The 12,789-nt window shown below is 44.2% G+C and overlaps 1 protein-coding gene across 2 annotated transcripts in view; it reads right to left on the bottom strand.

Annotated features, from left to right (window-relative positions):
• Positions 1-12,789, bottom strand: part of LOC147722680 (cadherin-10-like) — an 862,765-nt gene that overhangs the window by 414,415 nt on the left and 435,561 nt on the right. The gene's annotated exons all lie outside the window — the stretch shown is intronic.

Here is a 12,789-nt window from a genome sequence, read left to right as displayed (position 1 = left end):
TAGGGGCACATTTATCAGACCATTCGGCTGTAGGTTTAAATTTAAGCCTGAAACCAGAAGATATGACCCCGGTTTGGAGATTAGATCGCACAATTTTAGCGGATTCTGAAATCTTAGAGACTCTTAAAGAAGAGACTCAATCCTTTTTGGAGATTAACTTGGGATCGGCTAGAGAAGACATAGTGTGGGAAACATACAAAGCTTTTATGAGAGGTAAAATGGGAGCGTTAGGTGCAAAAAAACGCAGAGCATATTATAGCCAAGTCTCTAATCTAGAAAAAGAGATCCGAGAGGTTGAACTTAGTAGGAATTTACAAGGAGTAAACATCCTAGATGGGTCATGTGAGAAAAAACTTTTAGATTTGAGAATTCAACTTACTGCAACACTCACTCAAAGAGTTAAGGAGAGATGGGAGGCCAGTCAGTTGGCACACTTTTCATATGGGGAGGGATGTGGTAAGCTACTAGCGTGGAAAGCAAAGAAAGACGCTATACGGAATCAAATTAAGGAGATCAAGAAACCAGGGACAGATCAAGTTATTGTAGAAAATAAACAGATTGTAGAAGTGTTTCAGCAATATTTTGCAGATGTTTATACAGAGGATCTTTGTCCAGATCAGCTTGAGATTGATTCCTGGCTGCCTCTAATCTCACCCCTTACAAATGAGGATATGCTGGAATTAATTAGGGAAATAACTCAGGAAGAGTTGATGAAAGTTATCAAGGAAGGCAAAAGAGGGAAAGCACCTGGGCCAGACGGGCTACCTGGGGAGGTTTATAAAGCTTTGGGAGATACAGTGGTACCCACGTTGTGTCTATTGTATAATAAAATCTTTAGAGGAGAAGTGGCAATCCCAAGTTCATAAAACGAAGCTACAATTGTTTTGATATTAAAACCAGGGAAACCTCCAAAAAGTATGGATGCATATAGGCCAATTTCACTCTTGAACTGCGACTACAAATTTTTTTCCAAAATCTTAGCTGATAGGCTAGGAAAAGTCATTCATAAATTGATTCATGAGGATCAAAGAGGTTTTATTAAGAAGAGGTACTTAAAAGATCTTACTTTTTCACTGATAGGTATGATTGATGTGGCCTCGAAATATGAATATCCCTTGGCAGTCATTGCGTTAGATGCTGCCAAGGCTTTTGACCGAGTCAATTTTGTATACTTAAAATCTCTTTTACACCATCTAAATTTAGGCGATAAGTTCACACAATCTGTTTTTTCTCTGTATCATGCACCTATATCAAGAGTACTAGTAAATGGAACCCTCACGCTTCCCATCAGAGTAATGCGGGGCACCCGACAAGGTTGCCCCTTGTCACCGCTGCTTTTTAACATATATATAGAGCCTCTTGCATGTAAAATTAGAGCTTCAGCAGAGATACCTCCCTTTGTTGTGATGAATTGGTCCAAGAAACTTGGGCTTTATGCGGACGACATTGTTGTTTATTCTACTGATTTAGTTGGAACCTTGGAAAATTTAGTCAATACGACAAAGGAGTTTGGTAGGATTTCTGGATATCAGTTAAATCAGGATAAAACTGAAATAATGACTTGGAACCTTGATACTGAAGATGTTAAGACAACAAAAGAGATGAGGTACTTGGGAGTTAGGATTACTCAGAAAATCGAAGATATGGCTAAAACTAATTACGACAGGGTGAGGAAAGAGGTTGGCGAGACGTTAAAAGGTTGGATGAATCTACCCCTCTCAATATATGGAAGATCTAATCTTGTTAAGATGGTCATTGTACCTAAGATTACCTTTTTATTTGAGACTATTCCACTGAGCTTTAAAAAGGAATGGCTGGCGAAGTTACAAAGCATGATAACATCTTTCATATGGGCATCAAAATCCTCTCGAATTTCATGGAGGAAAATCAGGAGGAAAGTTGAAAAAGGAGGTCTGGCGGCTTCAGACATACGAATGTATGCATGGGCTTTTTGTTTAAAAAACTGCAGGATGTTGTTGGGTACCCCTGTTAACTCTCAGATTGGAGGCCTTTTTGCGATAATGCTGAAGAGATCAGGTTATCATGAATTTGGTTTTTTGTACAAGTTTGGAGACCCTAAGTTTTTTAAAAAGGTGAAACTCAAGACACTGAGAGATCTTGCGGAGACATGGTATAAGATTAGGAAAGTATCTAATCTTGTGTACTTTAGCTATAATGCTCCGATATGGGATTCTCCTGGAGCACCCTCTTGGACAAGAGATTTGCTTGCTTCAAGTCTGAAAAAGGAACCTGATCTGCAAAGGTGGAAGGACTTGTTTCAAGATGGCAGTTTAATTCCTTGGGATAGCTGCTGACAAAAGTGGGGCTCAGTTTTTTCTAAATATAAGTATCTGCAGATTCAAAGTTGGGCGAGCCATCTGGTAGTAAAGATTGGAGTGGAAAATGAGTTTGAGTCAAAGTTGGAGACGGAGACATTTGAGAAGGAAGTAGCCTTCTGGTATTGGCGAATACTAGATTTGGAGGACGGATCATTTGATTTGCCAGAGACCCTGTGGAAGGAAAGCTTGCCAAGGATCGCCACAGAAGACCAATGGCAAGTAACTATGTGCATGCTATATAAAATTGTTAAACCGGCAAATCTGAGGCGAAATCTTTTGTTTACCATCCACAGGGCATACTGGTCTCCATACAGGCTTTCTAAATTTAAGGATGGAGGGATTGTTGGATGTCCAAAGTGTAAAGCTCCAAATGTTGATGACCTACACATGTTCGTATCTTGCCCAATTATCAAGAATTTCTGGTTAGACGTGAGTAATTCCCTCTCCAAAACTTTGAATCAACCCATTGAGGTAAGCCCTGAATTAATTATTACCGGGAGAATGGATTTACAAAATAATTTTTTGAATAATAATGTCAGACTTATTTTTTGTGCTATGTTGTTGGCACGTCGAGAGTTATGTAAACTGTGGGTCTCACCACTTAGTCCCACTTTATTAGATTGGGTTTTAGCTATGAGGTACACGGCAAAGCTTGACATGCTAGAGCCCTCTAAAAGAAACAGAGGTTTCTGGCTACCCTTCCTGCAAAAGTTTGGTTAAAATTAATTTTATGTTAAAGTCCAATGATTAAGCCCGTGCCTGTCTCGCTGGAACTTGTAACTACCCCAGTACGATAAAGAGAGATGGTGGAGGACACACATCTTGGGTCAGGCTGGGATGAAGGACAGTTTAGAGGAATGTCAGGCCCAGAATATGTGGTGTTTATGCCCCATTACTCTGAATCCAGCACAAGAGATAATAAAAGCCCAGAGGTGGACTAGATAGAAGAAAGGGCGGCAAGACGGCAAATGAGGATAAAAAAAATAAAAAAATAAAAATAAAAAAAAACATTTTTTTTTTTAAACAGCTACTTTTAAAACTGTCATTCTTTTTCCCCATGGTATGCTCCCCGGTACGCTTACCGGTGCGCGTACCGGTGCGCGTACCGGGCGCTCACCCCGCGAAAATCAAAATTTTTTTTTATTTTTTTTTTGCTCCGCGGGGCCCTTTTATGGCCCCCACATCAAACCTAGGGGGTCAAGGGGGGGTCTACTCTGCCCCCTTATGGTCATTTCCCTCTTTGTTTTGGCCACCTCTCGTGTCTCGATCCTACCGAGACACAAGATGGCGGCCGCTCCGGACTGTTTAGAATGTTTACAGACATCCCAGAGCCAATCAGCTTTCTGCACGCAAGTCGCGGTAAGCGCCCGGTGCGCGTACCGGTGCGCGTACCGGAGCGCGGCTATAGATATATATATTTTTTTGAACCTTAATTACTCAAAATCCACTGGAGAACATATCTTGAGACATAGCAAAGGCACATCGGGCTACCAGTCCCTACAATTTTGCCAAGTTTGGTGGAAATCCATTCAGCCGTTCGGGCTAAAAGTGAAATCGACCGCCCTATGGAAATTAACATGGGGAAAACGCGTTTTGGGACCCCCCTTTTATCTCGGCCCCCGCTTGACGAATCCCCCCCAAACTTTCAGGGAAGGACCGGAACGCCGCGAGGCCATTTTGAGGAAATTTTCAGGCAGATTCGTCAACCGGCGCCAAAGTTATTCCAAATAGAATTTTCAGATTTAACATTGAAAAAAATCCTAACTATAACTACCTACTGGCGACCGCCAGTAGGTAATATATATATATATATATATATATATATATATATATATATATATATATATATATATATATATATATATATATATATATATATATATATATATATATATATATACAAATTGTGTGACTTGTTTCTGAAGAGAGAAAAACATAGGAGATAATACGAGGGAGGTAGGAGGGGTGGGACATGGTGATAGAAAGAAAGGAATAATACACAAATACAAAAACTGAAAAACTGTTCTGAAATCAAATGTGACTTGCTTATAAAACGCTTCACAAACCCCAAACCGGTCTTCTAAGCCCACAAACCAATGTGGACTTCGTCAATAGAACAGAAAATTGAATCAAACATTGCCTTTTTAGAAAACACTCTTGAGAGGTTTGCTTTAAAAGTGACTGTAGAAAGATATAGCATGCTATATTTTTCAAGATAAATATTTAATGGAATGCTCTCTGTTTGAAAACGAAAATGTTGTCAGGCTGTGCACAAATTGACAGTATTTTTATTTATTTTTTTAATTTAGGGCTTATTTACAAGCCCCTTGCCCCGTCGGTGCGTCACTTTTCCTATGTTAAATGTGACGCACCTGCCGCGCAAGGGGCTTGTAAATAAGCCCCTTTGTTTCCAGAAACTTAACCGATTAGATGTGCAACGCTGAGACCAATGTAACCAGGATATTCTTGTTTTAATTCCTATAAGGGTTCATCATTATTATTTATTTATAGAAACCTCACAGGATATACTTGATAACTGTACAGGTCATTTCGTAATTAATGTCCCAGGTACATAAAATGTTCATTATTACTTTTCCGGTGCTTCGCATTCGATTGTGGACTGTATTAATCATCTATGTGAAAGCTAACAGCGCTAGAAAAGCAATTTAGTATGAATACAAGACCGCAGATTAATGCTTACTTACAAATAAAGTTAAACAAATAAAGTTAAACAATATATGCAAAATAATTGAGAGGTTGTTTATAATTTACCTATTTTGTAAATTGTGTATCCAACTTGCATGTATAACTAAAACACAAAAATGTTTATATTAAAAAGCCTGTTCTTTTTCTACTTTCCAAAATGGACTCTTTTTATGAAATCCTTCCAAACGTGAGAAGTGAAAAAAGCAATTTTTCAAATTCATGTCAGACAGAAACACTGTATTGTTCTGGTGGCAAAGATACATTAAGTCTATGTCTTTTTATTAATGTTTTATGTTTTATATTTATATGTTTATGCACAGAAGAGTGGGGTTAATGACAAGGTTTGCAGGAGATAGAGGAAGTATTAAAGGGAGCTAGAGTCCAAGTGAAGTAAGGTATTACTTCTTATGCGGTATTCATTGATTACAAACACTAATTTAGTAGAAATAAGTGGTGTAGTACGGGGGGCATGTGACCAAATTTAAATTGAGCCTGCCTATACCCTGGTTTTCAAGTAAAAAGAGCCACGAATTGTGTTGAAAATGGCCCGTACATCCCTGGAACCTGGTGTCACTCTTCCGGTCACACCTTTGTTAACCGCATGCGCGCTAGCGGAATTCCGCTCGCACGCTGGGTTTTTTAAAAACGCACTTTGCGTGACGAGCTGGGCTCGTCATCAGCGTGCGAGGAGGCTACGCGATGACGAGCCCAGCTCGTCATCAGCGTCGAAGGGGTTAACTATGACCCTGAGAAATAATCAGTCAAACACCAGACTGAAGAGATCACCTTCAGGCATTTTCCAAAGCTGGGATGGCAAGGTTCTGCTCTTAGTCTAAGGCAGAGAATATGCCAAAGTGTGGGCGCCAGGACACAAATTTAAATGCCTAAATAGTTCTGTTTGTTCAGTCTTGTTTGTGTATAAGGTGTTAATAGGTTGATCGAAGCATTCTGACTGGAGTCTGATGGCAGGCCATTTGATGCAAGTATCCCGGCATTTTTTTTCAGTAGACCTTTGGATGGTGCAAATTATCCTGAATTTGATCTTTGATTTTATTGGGTAGCCTTTGAAGTGCTTTCAAGACTCTTTTCACATCCTTGTGATCCCAAAGATTTAAGTACAACCTGGTCTCTAATTGTAGAAAGTAGAGTTTGTTATTATTTGTTCTTCCCCCATTCCACAGTCTCTTTTTTAGTCATGGATAAAGTCAAGGAAACTATCTGTTTTCCAATTGTATTTTTGTTCTATGCAGTAAACCCAGTCCGTCCATTGGGCAATATACGAAGTGTCTCATGGTCCTTGATATCATAGACCTGATGTTTAAAAGCTTTATTCTCCTTTAGACTAGATAATGAGTAGTGATTCCTCAGTGTTCACATGAAGGTATTTGTTCTCCTAAATTGCCAGAAATGCCATTTAGGTTACATGAAGCTTGATTCTGCTATAGTCGGTCAATTGTTTATTCTCCTGTTCCCTGAATTTTGCTAGAAAATAGGAAGTCCAAAATAAGTGTGTAGATGGCCGGGTCATATAGGTTTTCCATTGGGGTCTTCAAAAGGACAGTGGTATCACGGAGCAAGAACAATTCCATTAGTGAGAGGTGCATTGAAGTTCAGGATTTTGGCTGTGAGTGTGGTAAGGACGTTCAAATTGCTTTAGGTACATTCCTTTTTCCACTAGAGCAGGGCCTGGTCCCCTCTCGCAGGCCTAAAGGAGGAAAGTTAATTCAACTAGGTGACTGGGATAGTGAGAGATACATTACCGCTTTATTTAAAAAAATTAGTTTTGTACACCTCACATTCCTAGGACCCCGCCGCTGCTCCAGTTTTCTGTCAACACTTTTCAACGTATAAATAATGAGCTGCTGTTAAAAGTGGCTCAAAATACGAAATCTTCTAACCTTCTTATGGAACCACGCTCAGTAGTGTGCATGACACAGTTCCTTTATTCACTTGATGTGTACTTCACATCAATAAACAATGACCCCTTTCATCTTCATGTTTTTATTGTTGGTCCTTTCAAATATGCCATAAGCATGCTTGTTATTATGAATCCAACAACATGACCCCAAACTCGACGAACTGTATGCAGACAACACAGCTGCGCACAATGATGTGCTTTTTGGCAGTGGAGCAAGCGTAAGGTGGGAGAAAATAGCATTGCAACCGACCAGTGGTGGCTGGCTGGAGAGCACACTGTGGCGCTGACTTGCTGAGGCGTCTGCGGAGAAGGCTCACCGTGCCTGATCGGCGATGCTCTGGAGCAGAACTATCCTTGCCGGACCTGCAGACTGGACTTGTGTGGAAGCAGACGTCTGTGCAGCTCACTGGAGGGGCTGGGGATGGCCGCCGGAGCCTGGGATCACCTGTGAGGCCTACCAACCTGCACCTGGAGCGGCTGCAGTGGAGCGAATCAGCGGGTGAGCCCTCGTGGTCTTGCTGCGCCCGAGGGTCCCCCATGGCATAGACAGAGTCCGCGGGGCTTCAGCAGCTGTGTCTCTGTCAGGGTAGCCCTGCAGCACTCACCGGACTTTCGTCTCAGTAGATCGCGGTCAATGAGACCACCTAGGTGGGGCTAGATTTGAGACCGGAGCAGAAGGGCCTCTACTATATGCAGAGCCCTCAGCAAAGGAAACAGGGGCTTCCGCCCACACGGCAGACGTCAGCTTGTGGAGATCGTGGGCCCAGCACCGCACCGTTGGTCACTGGAAACATCGTTGGCGGCTGGTGCTGGCTACCGGACTGAGCAAGAGCGCAAACTGGCGCATCAAAGCCATGCAACGCTTCCCTGGTGTGCATTACTCCTCAGTGAAATCGCGGCCCTGGCGCGGTCAGTATCAAGGGCCTGAGGAGAAACCCAGCAGCAATAGGAGTTGCAGAGATTGGCCTGGGGTGGTGCTCCGGTGGGATTGGGCTGAAAGTGGTGCAGTGATTGCAGGGCTCCCTGCTTACTTGTGACTGCGAAAAAAGTATCTCTGAGGCCTAAAGTTGTGAAACATGGGCTCTCCACCAGCGCGGTCAGTCACAGGCCACCAGAATTACCAGGTCCTGTGGCGCACTAAGTGATTGGCACCATTGTGGGGCCATACTGCATTACTCACATGCCTATTGCATCTGGGATAGCAATATCGACCTCCAGGCATCACCGGCACTGAAGTGGATCGTGGCCAAACACACAGATTATGCTGCTGCATTGCACTTGTGGATTGAGTTGGGGATCTGGCTGATACTGGCAGAAGTAGATTGGGCTGACTGCCATAACTGTCGCTACACCAGTCTTCGTTCACCGCTTCTGTGGGATTGGCTACCCGGCTGCAGGCTGGGGTGGCGCATAGCAGTGGCTCATATCTTATGGGACAGAAACTCCCTGTCCTGCGAATTGCCAATACATTTCGTATTTTGCACTGACTACCGTGTCGCTGCAGCTACCAAACAATTACCCTTCTTTAACAATACCTGCATGAGGTGGCAGACTCGCACGCCCTGTTTGGCAGAAGCGGAGTGGGAAGTCACGATGGGGAAAACTGACAACAAGCAAGCTAAACTGCACTTCGAAAAACCATCCGCCAGGCTCCACGACAGTGAGCAGACACCATTAATGATAGTGCCAAAAACACAGCTAGAAATGGACCAAGATGGCGATATCAAGACTATGCTACATGAGGTAAAGGTTAGTCTAAGAGATTTCGACTCCAAGTTGGATTCATTGGCAGTGCGCATGGATCAGGTCTCCTAAAAGGTGGACGAACATGGACATAGACTTCATGCATTGGAATCACGAGTATCTGATTCAGATGACCGTCAGGTAGAATCCCGCGATCACCTCCTTCGCATGGACAAAGTGTTGGAAGTTATAAAGACGTGCAATGAAGACCTCAAAGCGAGATCAAAAAGTAACAATGTATGTATTGCGGGCATATCAGAATCCACAAACATACCAAACATGAGAAATACATTGAAGGCCTTCTGCAAGACCTATTTGGATCTGACCTATCGCCCATGTTCTTGTTGGAAGGTGCCAACTGTACTCTGGGACCCAGACACGCCCCCCTGCGGGGCACCCTGTCCAATATTGGCCCGCTTATTAAACTACAGGGACCGAGACACTGTTCTCAGACTGCCACATGAACGGGGGGAACTGCAGCACCAAGGGAACTCCATAGCATTCTACCCAAACTTCACACAGATGGTTCAAGCAGCCCGGCACTGACACCTAGTATGCAATGCTTTACCCCACAAAACTCCAGGTGCAGACCGTGGGCAAACCCATGATCTTCACGGAGGCAGCGCTGCTCTATAGTTTGTCAAACAGCATGCCAAGAAGCAACTGGAACAAGCCATAGATACAGCTACATCCTCACAGAGCCAGCTAAGTGACAATGGTTTATTAATGTGGCCTACTGGCTTTTATCTCATAACACTCTGTTTAGTTCAAAGATAAATAGCATCAGTGGGAGCTTGGCTTCGTCTGGTGACTGTTTGCCGGACCTGAACATTGGTAGTTCCAATTATGCTCGGCCACCCTGATGTCATATAACAGGGCAGTATGCCAGCAAGCCGCACCCCCTCTGGTATGATTCACTCTAGCCCCACGTTCCAAGGGCGCATGTTTGCAGTGGAATGTTTAATTAGCAATATACAACTTGATTGGGGGGTTGGCGTAAGAGGGGGGTGGAACGGATGGGTTAACATTTCTGGTTATTTCTTTCACTACATATTATTTCTCCTACCGCTTACCACTTATCCAGGGAAGCAGCTGGTTGAATCAGATAGGATAAGTGCATTCCAGGTTAACTTCAAGAGTGTGGTACTTATTGCATGCCACAGAGCTGAAAACTTCCACGTCTGTACTGCCATTGTGACACATTTTACATGCTGTGTATATAATTGTCCAAATTAATTTGTATTACTCGTAAATCTAGGCTGTGCAATCATACCTCACTAGACATACCGTAGCCATTTGTCTCTTACAAGAGACCCATCTAAGAGAGGCCACATGCTCTAGACTGCTATCCTGAGGATGGAGTGCACACATCCAGCTACTCGAATTACTCACGTGGGGTGGCAACATTGACTAGAAAGGGAATCCCCTGGCAAACGGTGAAGGTAGTTAGTGACCAAGAAGGCAGATGCCTGCTATTATTGGGGACATTGTTTCACCAACACGTCCTAATTTCAAACATATATGGACCCAATGTGGATGATCCCACCTTTTTTCAACAGATATGGCACCAAATACAGTCTCTGGGAGATGCTACGATACTCTGGGGGGAGATTTTAAAACTGTTCTACCACTGTTGGATGACAGAACTGGACTCTCAAGCACACACCATCCGCAAGCAGCTGCAGAATATAATTTGCTTAAATCAAGGAGGGTACTCAATCCCAATGCCCGGGAGGGCACGTGCATTATGCAACAACATCTTGCATGGTATAGGATCGCCTTCTGGCTCACATCACGGAATTTACACTCTGAGGGCACATCATACCTGCACACTCTCGGACCATGCTCTGGTCACATTAACCCTCTTGGTACCCAAGCCCTATATATAGCCGTTCATGGCACCTTCCTCCAAATGATGCTAGACACAGCCAAATCGCGGAATACTTCGAGCATAACACAGTGGACACTGCCGGAACACTTAGGGAGGCATTCAAAGTGGTGATTTGGGGATCTTGTACAGCCGGGCAGTGTGGGGTACTCTGAGATATTCATGGCAGTCTAAATAGGCTAGAAAAAGATTTGCACTCACTAGAGGCACAATACTTCCCCACCCCGACATCTGCAACAGGGGGACACATTCGCAGCAAGCTCACAGAGTCCCAGGACGAGGCAGCCAGGGAAACTAACTTCCTCCACAAGCATGCCTATGTGCGCTGCTATGGTGAGGGGGACAGACTGGGCAAGACACTCACAAATGTACTGCGCCCACCCAGAGGCTCCTCATTTTTAGCGGCCCTAACAACTCTTGAGGGAGACACTGTACACATCCCACCTGCCCTTCTCGATACCATGAAAAATGTTTATGAATGGCTATACACATCCCGCTCTAGACCACCTGATGCTATCATGGGGGACTACTTTGACTCCATGGAGCTCCTGTGGCTCAGCAAGGCACACCAGGAGTATCTAGATGTTCAGTTTATGGTACAAGACGTCCACGGGTGATTGGTGGCCTGCCTGCCGACAAGGCACTTGGTGCGGACGGTTTGACTGCCCAATTCTATAAAGAATTTACAGAACTACTCGCCCCGCACCTTTTGGAAGTCAACCAGGAAGCACTGCAGTTGGGAACTCTACCAGGGTCTATGCGCAAGGCCATGATCATCACTCTAATAAAGCCAAACAAAGACCCTACCCATTGTGACTCGTATCGCCCCCACTCTCTGATAAGTCTTGATGCCAAGATTTTTGCCAAACTCCTGGCCACCAGACTTCAACCACTGCTTTCGCTGATAGTCAGGCTGAACCAATCTGGATTTGTACCGGGGAGGTCCACCTCTCATAACCTCAGGACGCTGTTTGTACTAATACAATACCTGGCCTGCATGTCCCGGCGAACGCAGCACTCCTCGATGCCACCAAGGAGTTTGATTCCCTGGAGTGGGGGTTCCTGTTCCCGCTACTACATAGATTGGGTTTGAGCCTGCTTTTTATTCAATTTAGGCCTCTTTACGCACTGCCTACCATGCGTGTGAAAGTTAATGGCGTAGTCTCAGAACCCATATCCATCACAAGAGGCACCAGGCAAGGTTTTCCCTTATTGCTGTTGCTATTTACAATAGCAACGGAGTCACTGGCCGCCTGCATATGACAACACCATACTAATCGGGGGATAGGATTCACAAGAAGGTGACTCACGGTGTCAATGTATGCCGATGACATCACATTGTACATGACTGATCCCAGGGTCTATTTTGCACCTATGAAGCATGATCTGATGAGGTTTGGCGGCATGTCCGGGTAGTAGTTAACTGGAGCAAATTCGTAATCATCCCGCTCACACCGGGAACTCAAACATTCAACACTGACTACCCGATAGCTTGGACTACCAGCCTGACGCGATACCTGGGCATATGGATCAGCGGCAATATGCAAGACATCTGGACGGCAAACTATTGCAAGGTTTTGGACTAAATAGAGGACAGAGTGAAGAGGTGGAAAAATCTTCCCCTCTCTCTAGCTGGCCGAATTGCGGTGGTAAAAATAATCATCTTGCCAAAATTACTGCATTTATTTGTTAACGTCCTCATTCCCCTCACAGTGCAATTCTTCAAGCGCATTCGCTCCCTTATGATTGAGCTGGTTTGAGCAGGGAGAATATCCTGGGAGGTGCTAACGCTGCCTCAGGCACAAGGACGCCTGGCTGACCCAGATTTTGCCTGTGTCGTACAATTCCAATACAGTTTACAGAACAATAAAAAGTGCATGGTGCTTCGTTTGCTCTGTCCATCGCAGTAACAAAAACATACATCAGAGGGACAGGACCTCATATGGGGGAAGGCAACAAGACCATACCCAATACCATATCTCAGCATTGCCAGCACAATTCAGTGCTGCCTATTGGTTACATATACTAGATAATTATTGTCCCCCTCCTCCTTCTCCAAGGACTTATAGAACTTTTCAGTTGATTTGTTCTTATCGTATGACTCACGTTTGTCCGAATAAGGGGGTCATTAGGATGGCGGACGGACCAGCGTCCGTCCGCCACCCCCGAGGTAGAGGGACCGTCCGCATGGGCAG

This window comes from Lissotriton vulgaris, chromosome 4_1 (genome assembly GCF_964263255.1).
Source record: "Lissotriton vulgaris chromosome 4_1, aLisVul1.2, whole genome shotgun sequence".
NCBI lineage: Eukaryota > Metazoa > Chordata > Amphibia > Caudata > Salamandridae > Lissotriton > Lissotriton vulgaris.
This window is presented reverse-complemented; position numbering and strand designations above follow the sequence as displayed.